At 40.2% G+C, this 12,610-nt stretch overlaps 1 protein-coding gene across 4 annotated transcripts in view; it reads left to right on the forward strand.

Annotated features, from left to right (window-relative positions):
* The first annotated feature begins 457 nt into the window (after window positions 1-457).
* Window positions 458-12,610, forward strand: part of lypd6b (LY6/PLAUR domain containing 6B) — a 181,949-nt gene continuing 169,796 nt past the window's right edge. For 2 of the 4 annotated variants that reach the window (XM_043694137.1, XM_043694136.1), the window contains exon 1: window positions 458-643. The gene's annotated coding sequence lies outside the window, so the exon portion shown is untranslated. Of the gene's footprint in view, window positions 644-693; window positions 768-12,610 lie in introns of those variants that run through there. The other 2 variants (XM_043694138.1, XM_043694140.1) reach the window with 2 other exon arrangements.

Genomic DNA, 12,610 nt, shown 5'->3' on the forward strand with positions numbered 1-12,610 from the left:
CTGTGGCTTGTTTGAAACATCCGCGTGTGATCAGCACGGATTAGAATCACTGCGGAGTTTATTTGATATTTCGATATGAACGAGAACAAATTTAGATCATGAACGCGCTTGTCCTGTGGTAATCTCTGCTCGGCCAATTTCGGGTTGGTTCAGGATGAACACTTTACATTCTGTAAAATGTGCCTTTTGAATTTGGTCGCTGGAACAATGAATATTTTTACATTCTTCACACTCTAAACTCTGTTGTTTTATAAAAAAAAATCTGATTGTGTTTTCTTCCATTGTTGATTATGCTTTCTTTTCCCCCGGCCTGCTCAGGAATTAATAATTTTAGCAGAATGGAGCAGGCTTGAAACAAAGTAACAGGAGGCGGGTCGTATATAAAAAAAAACAACTCAAGTTTATACCCAATGCTATCAGATGCTGTATTGTGTCAGGGAGCACAAAGAAGCAACGCAGACGAGAAACGAGCAACTGAGCTGAAGTTCTCACGTTGTGGGCAGGGTGATTTTTTTGGGGGGTTGTGTGTTTCATATGCAAATACAGCAACGGGGAGAGACAGTCTTACCTGTCAGTCCCCGTTTGTGTCTGGAGCTATCAAGTGTAAGTAGAGCAAAGGGACACAACAACTGGCCTCTTCCAGGTAAAACTCCTTTCAAACGCGAGGGAAATCTCAGTGTTTTTTTTGGGGGGGGGGAAAGACATGCTGGTTTGGGACAATTGTTTGAAGTGCTTGGATCGATCAATCACCGTTCAAAGCTTGCAGCGTAAGTGAAGATTTCTCTGATTAGTTACAACCAGCATGTGTTTACAATGAAAGCAAGCGTGGCTTATTTTAACTTGCTGTTTTAACATTTGAAAATAAATCTGATCGCATTGATTTATGCATATATGTAAAGTTGTGTTTTGAGCAGTAAGGACCCAGCATGTAAATTAGGCGGGTTCTGTTTCAGTGGTGCTGGTGCCCCCTGATTTCAGTACGAGGTTTCCATCGGACTGCACTCTATTTAGATTATGGTTCCGGCAGGAAGAAGGGGTTAGAAATGGAAAAAGAACATGGTCGAGTCGCAGCACCTGTTAAACGTGAAACAAGTTGTTATTGTACAATGTCGAGAATGTGGTGCTGGAAAAGCACAGCAGGTCAGGCAGCAATTCCAATTTACTACACAGTATTTCAGTCTTATTAAGAATAGAAACACAAAAAATGTCACTACCTTAACATAAGCTTAATGTTTAAAATCACACATTGATCGAGACGGATTTCTGTTGTTTTAGTGGGCCACTCTGTAACTCGTACAACTAGAATGCCAGCTACAATCTTGTTGTGGAAGGATTTTCCTTACCAGAGCAGTTCATGCTGCCATCCTCTACTTCTATAACCCAGGGAGTCATAAAAACGTCATAGAGGCTTTACAATGCAGAAAGAGGCCATTCGGCCCATGTACAAGTTGTATCTGTTGACATGGTTTTTATGGAATGTTAATTTCAGATATTGTCCAACTGCATCAACATGTTCCTGAGCTTTGAATCCTGCTTTTTGATTATCTGAGAGGGAGACAGAACCAAGTTTGCGGAATGTGCACCAACCCTCTGAAGACCCCAGGAAACATTTCCTTAGAACCTCATTTACTGTATTTGACGTGGCCTCTTTTGTCACCCTGAAAGATCAGATTTGGTTTATTGATTTGCCTTGCTATTTTCTCCTGAAATATTTTGAATTGCCAATATTTGAGGTTCTCTGTATGCTTGATTGTCAGGTTCTTGGTTTAGAATCCAATTTGAAGAGATTTGTTACAGTTAATGATGAAAGAGGTAGCTGAATGCTTGGATTGTATTGGGATTGAAGATTAATGAATGCATTTTAAAAAATAAGTTAGAGTTGAATGTCCGATGTGTAAAAAGATCAAAAGTCAAAATGTAGATATGAAGGTAAGTTGCTATCAGTGTCAAATGTGGAAATTGGTGTTTGCTAAGTTACTGCAATCATGGCAGTATCGTGGGAAATATGGTAAGTGATGGGAGGGTGAAAGCTGGATAGATGACTAGTGTTTGGACTTAGAAAGATTACGAAACAACAAAAACTCTTTTCTGTTCACTAATGGGATGTGACTGATTCTATGGCAGTATTTATTCCTATTCAAATCTTTCTTTGAGCCATCAGTGAGTTAGATTGAAGTTGTGATGAAGTAAATTACATGTGGTCCATGCAGGGAATAATAAATTGAATGGTACTCCTTCATATGTGGATCTCATTGAACACATGTTCATGTTTCTAGTACTCAAGTAAGGAAAATAGATAACTAATGCTCTTCATATCGGAATGTTACAAGATAAATGACAACTGTTACGTAACAGTCACATTTTGCAGAGCAAGGTGTCACAAAGAGACATGAGATAAGTAATTTTATTGATGGTGGTTGAAGGATAAATGTTGACCAAGACACAGGAAGAATGTCTTTGGCTATTATAGAGTCAAGCTGCATGGAAACAGACCCTTGGGTCCAACTAGTCCACCATGTTCCCAGACTAAACTAGTTCCGCTTGCATGCTGGACTCATATCCCTCCAACCACTTTCCTAATCATGCACTTATCCAAATGACTTTTAAATGTTGTAACTGCATCTGCATCCATCACTTCCTCTGGCAGTTCATTCCACACATGAACCACTGTCTGTGTTAAAAAGTTGCCCAGATGTACTTCTTAAATATTTCTTCTCTCACCTTAAAAATATGCACAGTGGTTTTGAACTCCCCCACCCTGGGGGGAAAAAAACCCTTGCGAGTCACCTTATCTATGCCCCTCATGATTTTATAAACCTCAATAAAGTCACCCCTCAACTTCCTATGCCTTGGTGAAAGAAGTCCCAGCCAATCGTTATAACTCAAACCTTCCATTTCTGGCAACAACCTGGTATAACTCATTTCTGAGCCCTCTCCAATTTAATAGTATCCTTTAGGAGAGCACCCAGAACTGGACATAGAACTCAGAAGAGGCCTCACGAGCGTCCTGCACAACCCAATTGTGACATCCCAACCCCTATACTCAAAGATTGAGCAATGAAGTTAAGCATGCTTAACTTGTGTACTCCACAACTACCTGATGAAGGAGCGGCGCTCCGAAAGCTAGTGCTTCCAATTAAACCTGTTGGACATTAAAGTAGAGGCATACTCTACAAGCAACTGTCTTTTATTCTAACCTGTAATTTTGGGATGTTGATTATGGTACCAAATGTGGAAGATTGTCCATTGCACTAACGGCAATCACAAGCGCTAAAATGCAGTTTATTAAAATGTTGATGTGAAAAAGAATGCAATTCCTATTTCTCAACCAGCAACTGTATCTCCATGTTGAAACATAATCTTTTGTTACTATAATGAACACATGTACCAAAACAACTAAGGACTGTGTAGCATGAATCTGTATAGGAGGATTCCGTAAGTGACAATTTCAAAATTGATGACATTGCATGAATCAATAGTAAATGAACAATTACCTCTACAATAAGACATAATTCCGGTATGGAGTACATATTGTTCAATCGCAGGCATCACTTCAAATTCAACATTGACTTGATGCACTAGTGTAAGTAACGTGAGCTCATTTCAATTCTACTCAAGGAGAATCTAAAAGTATTTCAATATAGTATCACATGGTACATTCATGATGAAGGTCAGAATGTGGAGGCAGAGGACAAGGATCAGAATAAAAAGTAGGTTGGCTATAGAACTGAAAACAGAAAGTCAGATGTTAAGTGTACCATTCCAGACAAACAAAGATGGGATGTGATTATCCACAAGGATCAATGCTGGAATCACTGTTCACAGTTTAATGAATGACTTGGAGTTGGAGGTACAGTTGCAAAATTTGCAGATGTTGGGTGTATAGATTCATAAAAGTCTAAAGCACAGAAAAAGGTCTTTGGTTCACTGGTAAAAACCAAACATCTAACTATTTTGACACCATTTTCCAGCACTTGGCCAAGATATTATAAAAGAAAATTTTATGAAGAACTATTAAAAATATGGAATGTGCTACCATAAGGATTAATTAATGCATCAGTTCATTTAAAGGGATGCATATAAGGGCCAAAAGCTTAGAAAAATTGGAATTAAATGTAAAGGGATAGGTGAAGGCTCATGTACAGTGCAAATACTGGCATTAATCAAACGGTCTATTTTAAACTGTGCATTTCAGCTGAAATATCGTCTAACCTTTGCTGTGTCCAGTGCAATAACTCCATCTTGGACTTGAATTTTCATGCGGATGGAAATGTTTAGCCAAAATGGTGCGAGTCCTAATTTTAGAACTTGACACCCAGCTTTTTCACTGAGATGGAAGCAGGGATGGACTGTAGTTTACTCATCCTCTACATCACAGAGGCAGTTGCCTTCAAACAGATCTATTTTTTTGAAAGTGGGATGGCCATAAAGAGAGTCATGGCTTTAGACCTTGAAGGAATGGTCTAAACTGCTGGAGTTAAATGGTGAGGTAGGGGCCTCCTTCGCAATACATTTGGGATTGGTAAGAGTGGACATGAATGTTTATAAAAAGTAGATAAGTTCTGTGTAATTGTCAATCTTTTGAGCTATTCAAACCTAATTTCCCTTCTCTTTTAAGAAGTCTGCAATTTAAATTAAAACTGCACTTACATTTTTACTCTCAACTGACATAAGCCAGGAGGTATCACTATAACACCTGTGTTGCCTGACTGATTCCATAACCTGTTGTTATCAGAGTGATGTGCCCATCGGTTCATTGATTGACAACTCCAATTTGTTATGACACCTTTGTGTGGCACTGAATACAAAAGTTTTAAAAAAAAAGGTTTAAATACTTGAATTAAACATTTTACACAGTTTCAAATTGTCGAAAGAACTTAAATCTATTGCGTGTGTTTATAGGAAAGAGTTTTTTTTCTACATTACTCATAAACTTTATTTCAACTCAGCATATCTCCTGAGCTCTGGCCATATTTGACAGTGTGTGCATTGTCATGGAGATGGTATAGACAAAGGGTGGATGGGGATCATGGGTTGGCATGGAGGTGACATGTAAGGGATGGGGAAAATGACATAAGTTGACACAGGATGGATGTGGGATATCGGTTGGCATGGATAGGGCGTATGGAGGGAGAGGGCTAAAGGGCTTTTTTAAAATTAGAACTGGGACAAAGGATCACCAGAAGTGGCATTTTACATGACCCATCTCCACACTTGGCAGCCTCTGTAGCTCCTTTTGCATTGTTTCCAGGGTGGGTGGTTTCAATTCCTGTTAACACCCGTCTTCTCCAGAATGGCAGTCTGACCCTCTGGGACAGTTTCCATGGAATTGTGGTCTGCAGCATTGTGACTTTCTCTGACTCTTCACTCCAGGATCGAGTGGCATTATATTTCTGAATATCAAATTGGCTCAGGTTTGCTATCTATTGTGATGGAGATGTCCAATCCCATCATCCATTTGGCCGTTTTGGTAAGCATTTAGCCTTATTTCTTACACTCCTGCTGGGTTTCACAAGAATTGAGTACTGTATGACAGTTCTCATGGTGTTTTCTCTCCTCCTGTCACATACAACACCCTGCATGTGCCATACTTGACTGAGTCTAAATGGTCATGATTTGGAGATGCCGGTGTTGGACTGGGGTGTACAAATTTAAAAATCACACAACACCAGGTTATAGTCCAACAGGTTTAATTGGAAGCACACTAGCTTTTGGAGCGAAAGCTAGTGTGCTTCCAATTAAACCTGTTGGACTATAACCTGGTGTTGTGTGATTTTTAACTTTGAGTCTAAATGGGTTGGCAATGGATATTCATTCCATTCTATTGCTTTTGCCAACATCTTAACTCTGTCTTTTACTTCCTGCCCATGGTATTTAACATGTGGGTAACCTTGTGCAGTAGTTTCACTAAATTGCAGTCTCATTCTAAGATTAGCTTAGCTGCCACTGAAATGCCTTTCTACACTTTGAATGGAGCCTGATCTGGTCTCCCAGCTCCTCCTAATCTCTATCACCATTACTCTCTATCTAGCCTCTTATCTACTTCTATATGGGTGGCACTTTGGAATGAAAAGTAATGTTAAAAGTACTATATATAAATGATTGTACTATAAATCCAATCCTTTCCAGCAAGCTTCTATTATAGTTAACCCTTGTTTAAATAATAGTTGAGTTTCCAGGTTTTACCATTAACTGCTTTTTACCAATTTACTTACAGCACATATTTGTTCAAGCTATGAAGTTTAACCACTAGTTAATGATTCACTGTTTAAGAAGTAGTTCCTGATTAAAAGGAATCACAACTGTTTCCAACTACTTTACTTGATTGCTCAACCTCTAAGAATCCAGTCCATTTACACTGAGGTATTCTTTCTTCTTTATCAGCACTTGGCCAGTAATTACTACATTCTGGCTTTCTGTCATCTGGAAAACGAATCTTGCTTTCTAGCACAACCTTCATTTCATTGAGAAAATAGTGAAATATTTGCTGAATTTAACAGTAGTATTAATGCAGTGATGCAATGAGTCTCACCACTGTAAAGTGATTTGAACAACAAAATAACTTTCAGTTTATCAAATTCTCTGGACATGTTTAAAGGCACAGTTTCCAGCACAGTAAGTTTGAAACATTATTAATACTGTTATATTGACAGAAGCCAATCCGAGCACAGCAAGATTCAATATACAGTAAGATTCAATAGACAGCAAATTAGCTGAAATATACTCTTCGCACCCTAGGCCAGAACATTAAGAGAGCTCTGTTTCTCTTGAAACACTTCCTTGACTTACTAATAATGCCAGAAGTGTTTTGCTTGCAACTGAAAAGGCACTCATTCTTCTGAGTTAGTGTCTTCTCTTGAAGACAGAATTCCTGGCAAGGTAGCACTCCCTCAGTACTATATTCAAGTGCTGGCCATGGTCAAGAATACGGAGCATGCCACCAAAAGAGCCAAGCTGACATTTTGGCAGCCTTCTACATTTGTGAGTTTAATGCTTTTGGGTAGCCACTGCTGTTTGTTGTTGGCATTTCTCTCCCTTTCAAGATTTCTTTAAGGTGATTATATGAATAGGAAAGGATGAGAGGAATATGGACCAATTGCAGGCAAATGGGACTAGGTTGGGAAACCTGGTATGGACAAATTGGACTGAAGGATCTATTTCAGTGTTGTATGACTCAATGATTTCTAAACTTTCAGTTTGGCTGAAGGAGGAGGGCATGTTTTACATAAAAGTTATGTTCCTGACAAAGGAATGAAGGTTTGCAATTAAGTTCTCAGAATCTTTAAAGGTGGGCCACACTTCCCAGTGATAAGTGTTGGGAAACTTCTCAGTATGCATATTGTGCTGTTTGGAAGATCAGCTCACCAGAATTAAGTTTCCCTTTCCCAAATAAGTTCTCCATGAGTGACCAGTATTAGTCTTCTGATTCCCAGCTACACATAAGGGGTGTGCTGCAAGCACATGATACTCGCAAGACTTTGGAGTGTGTGGCTATTACTTCTTTTGTCAGTGCTGTGTGACAATTGAAACTGGGTGACAGGGGTCTAAGTTGTACTCTAGGATGAGGATGACTGAGAGAAGCAGGCTGCTATGTAATAGACATGGGTGAAGGAGGTTGGGAAGGGTGGACATTTGTCAGACTATAGGATGCAGCCTGGTTATGGAATGCTGGAAGGACCCGAATATTTAGATAATGCCTCTAATTTCAGAATCCAAGTGATGCTGCTGGCATTGCAGGGAATGAATGCCAGTCTGGTGCTTTAAAATATGGCAACAGGAACCTGTAAGGTAACAGTGGAGTTATCGGCTTACTGTTTGTCACTGTTGCAAGGTTATCTGAGGTACCTGTGCATAATAAGCTGAGAATTGTGGGACTGCAACAGAGAAATCAACCTGCCCCGGGGCAGAAATGAATTTCACTTCCATTCCAGAGCCGAATGTGGCCTGCAAAGTGGAAGATTCCACATGGTTGTTATGTTTGGACTCTACTAACTAACCTAGCAGAACAGATTAAAGTGGTGAGCTTGGGAAGTTGAATTTACTATTTCTAGTGTGGCAGCAAGTGCTATATTTTATATATCACTGGCAAATGTGCATCTGAATCTGATTTTTGAATGTTTTCCATGTAAATCTGTACAGAATGAAATAGTATGAGTTAATTATAGCACAGGGCTTCAAGGATAATGTAATTCAAGGACAATGGAATACAGTTTTATCCTCTGACCTGTAAGAACTAAGGTTCAATCCAGCTTATTGGTCTGAAAGTTGTTTCTCTTTATTGAGAGTATGGTCAATTGCCATCTGGGTGTTGATGACCTGAGGTGTTCAGTCTAAAAATGTAATTTGGCTCTGATTTGATAGTCTCACTTGGGAAAATAACATTGGCAGCTGGAGTGAGAATTTAAAATATTTACACTGTTGCTTTTCTGCTGTTTGGACTGAGTCAGTTTTTGAGATACATTGAGATGGACGTTGCACTCTCCACCTTGTTCGGCAGAATTTTCCAAGGAGTGGCCATCTCACTGTCAATAGCCCTTTGTCACGAAAGAAAGGAGCTCCACATTTCAGCAGCAGATACCAATCAGAGTTCCTTCAGAAATGTGGAGCTGTGTTTCCGATGTCAGGTCTGTCAGGTGCCATACTTTGAAACCCAAAAGTCTTGAGAGCCATTCTGGCAGCTGTTGTCAGAGCATAAGTGCAGAACCTCCTTATGGAGAACAGGTAGGAAAAGTGGAGTTGAGACCTGGAAGAGATCAACCACGAAGACATTAAATGACAGTACAGTCTTGGGGGAGGGGGGCTGAACTCCCTACTCCTGCCCCTAGTTCTTATGCTTTTGTGTTAAGTTGCTGGTAGAGGTGAATAGAGTGGCTGCTGAGTAGGATACTGTCAGGTCTGGTGGTAGGGGAAGGAGGCTTGGGGACCTTGGAGAGAGTAGACGTGGAGCAGATGTTTCCACTAGTATGTGAGACTAGGACCCAAAGGTAAAAACAATGACTGCAGATGCTGGAAACCAGATTGTGGATTAGTGGTGCTGGAAGAGCACACAGCAGTTCAGGCAGCATCCGAAGAGCAGTATAATCGACGTTTCGGGCAAAAGCCCTTCATCAGGAATAAAGGCAGAGAGCCTGAAGGGTGGAGAGATAAGCTAGAAGGCACAGCTTCAGAGTGAAGGGAAGAATCTTTAGAATTGAGATGAAGAGGAATTTCTTCAGACAATGAACCTATGGAATTCAGTGTTCCAAAATGCTGTGGAGCCAAGTCACTGAGTGTATTTAAGGCGGAGATAGATGGATTCTTGATTAGTAAGTGGATCATGAGTTACAGGGAGAAGACAGGAGAATGGGGTTGATAAACATATCAGCTATGGGTCAAATGAAGGGACAGATCTGATGGGCCTAATGGCCTAATTCTGCTGCTATATCTTAGAGATGGAGAGAGCTATGAGTATCTGATCCTGGGGATGTTAGGTCAGAGACTGGGAGATGTAAGCTGTCTGGCGGTTTGTGAGATATGTTTGGGGACTGTTGATTAGTAACTCAGGAGTTGGACGATTTATTTAACTCTTCAAATTAATTTCATCAGAACCCTCCAAACTCTCTGATTTTAAATCCAGATTTTTGGAGAGTTCCAGGCGTATGGGTATTGTCTAATGAAACCTTAAATTTCCCAGACAATTTCTTTGGAGTCTGCTACAGTGGGGATTCTACACTTTTCCCCAGCATTCTTCTGACAAATGCTGAAGTAACAACCTTCTAGCTAGCAGAGAATCGGGGCCATGTTACATAACCTGACACATGGGGGAAGAAGAAGTTGCTGTTCCATGTTTGAATTCATGTTTCCCATCAGTCGGGGCACACAAATAAGTCAATGTTATATTCTGTCTCTCACCTTCTGTGTTGAAAATTATGTTCCATTCGGCGGGTCGGTGTGGACTTGTTGGGCCGAAGGGCCTGTTTCCATACTGTAATGTAATCTAATCTAATCTAAACAAGTAAGTCAATGTTATATTCTGTCTCTCACCTTCTGTGTTGAAAATTATGTTCCACATCCAAAATGCCTATCCTGATTTTAAGGTTGTGAGGCTGGATATTTCTGTATTCAGGCCTAACTTGGATATGGCAGAGGCTAGCAGGAGGTAAATTTATTTGAAGCTCGCTTGTAAACCAGTTTTACAACTTAGTGACTTTACTGCCCCATTATTGGCCAGCACAGCTGTGTTATGTTTGCCCAATGCTGTTTAAAGAGCTTTGATGGTGACCTTTGTGTAAAATTGAGGGCATCAAATGAAATAGATGGCACAGTATCCTGACCCTTTTGCAATGTTTAACTTTCTTGGAAATATGAATTAAGGTTTGATTAGTTTTCAAACTCACAATAGATAGTGTGAGTATTTCTGCAGAGATATTAATCTGAATCATGACTCCAGATATTCGTTGGTGCTCGCTGTTTACTGCTAAATAAGTTTGAGAATTTGAATTTAGTTTAAAGGGAACTGTTGGACAGTTTAAAAAACACAAAGCCCCTTTCCCTTGGTGTTGTGTGAGTCAAGGTTGACTCTTACCTGCTGTTTGATGTGACTGAGCACGCTGAGCAGGCATGTTGGGTATATCAAGCCATTGTAAAGAACGGTGCACGGATTGTGATATTTTGAGAAGAAAGCTCACAACTATCACCTCGAGTGCATCAAGTCTTCATGGCAACACGCCTGTCCTGAAAGTTTTTAAAGAAGTTTCACAACTGCAGAAACAGAAGCTCTCTCACCAATTATATTTCAACTGACACTCCAGATGTAAACTGATGCAAGGATTATGTGACATTTGTAATGATTGTAACAATTGTTTCGCCCTCTATCACCTTCACAAATTGTTTTCCTTCTCAGTGGCTTTCCATTTAACAAAAGGAGATGCAACATGTATTCATACATTCACCCTCTCACTTACCAATGTCCAAGGCCTCAGACTCCTAGATAAATCAACTATTTATTTGTCTTTCTCATGTTGCAGTACACTGTATCTTTGCAGTTGATGATGTGGATTCGCTGTGTTGGAGAGACCAGAGGCAGGTTGTTTTGCAGAACCTGTACATTCTGTTCACAAGTACGATCTTGACATCTTGTTGCTCACCATTTCAATTATGTGCACATCTCTGACTCTCTTTGTGTTTGGCCTTCTACATTGTCCTGATAAAGCTCAACCCAAGTTTGAGGAAAAGAGTCTTCTCTTTTGACCAGTTACTTTAAAGCCTTTTAGCCCTATTATTATAAATTTTTACCAGCTTTTTTTTTCTCTCTGACCATGTGGGATGGGTGTACCTGTATTTCCAGTTATTGGGATGGAAAAAGACTTGGTGTGGTCTGTACCTTTAGAGACAATGTACCTTTACTTTTACGAGATGGCCCATTTTGCCAGTTTGAAGTCTATTTCCCTTTAGCATACTTACATATTCGCTCAGTGGTTCAACCATGTCATGGATTTCTTACATTTGCCTCTTTTATTGTTACCTACGTATATCACTGCTGCTCATTAATCATTTCCTGCAATTCTCCTGATACCATTATATGTCTGGTCCTGCATGTATTCTTGATATCATTTTCCCTGTTTTAAGTTTTCGCTTTTGTCTTGCATAGTTTTATCCGTAATGCCATTCTGAGGTAGAATTTGTACCTGAAATGCCAATTAGTTTGTTTCGCTGACAGATACAGCCTGACCTGTAAAACGTTTGCCTAATTTCTGCCTTACTTTAAAAAATATTTAGCCGAGTTCACTTGACTGCATTAACAATACTTGCCTGATTTGACAATGCCAAAACTTGTGTGTGCCACATTCTGGTTTTCCTAATTCTATGAGAAAGTGAGGACTGCAGATGCTGGAGATCAGAGCTTAAAAATGTGTTGCTGAAAAAGCGCAGCAGGTCAGGCAGCTTCAAAGGAGAAGGAGAATCGACGTTTCGGGCATAAAGAAGGGCTTATGCCCGAAACGTCGATTCTCCTTCTCCTTTGATGCTGCCTGACCTGCTGCACTTTTCCAGCAACACATTTTTAATTTCCTAATTCTATTCCCAGTTCTAATCACACCAGCTTCTGAGCAAATTTCACCTACAGTGTTTGTTGTCTCAGTGTTTGCATAAAATGATTTCCCACGGTGCAGAGCAGTTTCTGAAGTGTTTTTTGCTTTAGACAAAAGAGACAAAGTCTTACTTTCCAATTTGATGTCGGTGGCGAGGACCTGCTTTTTGTTATAGCCATAAGGCCTGGCTCATGAACATGCAGCATACTGCCAGTGTCATAGAGTCATAGAGACGTACAGCATAGAAACAGACCCTTCGGTCCAACCTGTCCATGCCGGCCAGATATCCCAACCCAATCTAGTCCCACCTGTCAGCACCCAGTCCATATCCCTCCAAACCCTTCCTATTCATATACCCATCCAAATGCCTCTTAAATGTTGCAATTGTACAAGCCTCCGCCACATCCTCTGACAGCTCATTCCATACATGTACCACCCTCTGCGTGAAAAAGTTGCCTGCTAGGTCTCTTTTATATCTTTCCCCTCTCACCCTAAACCTATGCCCTCTAGTTCTGGACTTCCTGACCCCAGGGAAAAGACTT

This window comes from Chiloscyllium plagiosum, chromosome 7, assembly GCF_004010195.1.
Source record: "Chiloscyllium plagiosum isolate BGI_BamShark_2017 chromosome 7, ASM401019v2, whole genome shotgun sequence".
NCBI classification, from domain to species: Eukaryota; Metazoa; Chordata; class Chondrichthyes; order Orectolobiformes; family Hemiscylliidae; genus Chiloscyllium; species Chiloscyllium plagiosum.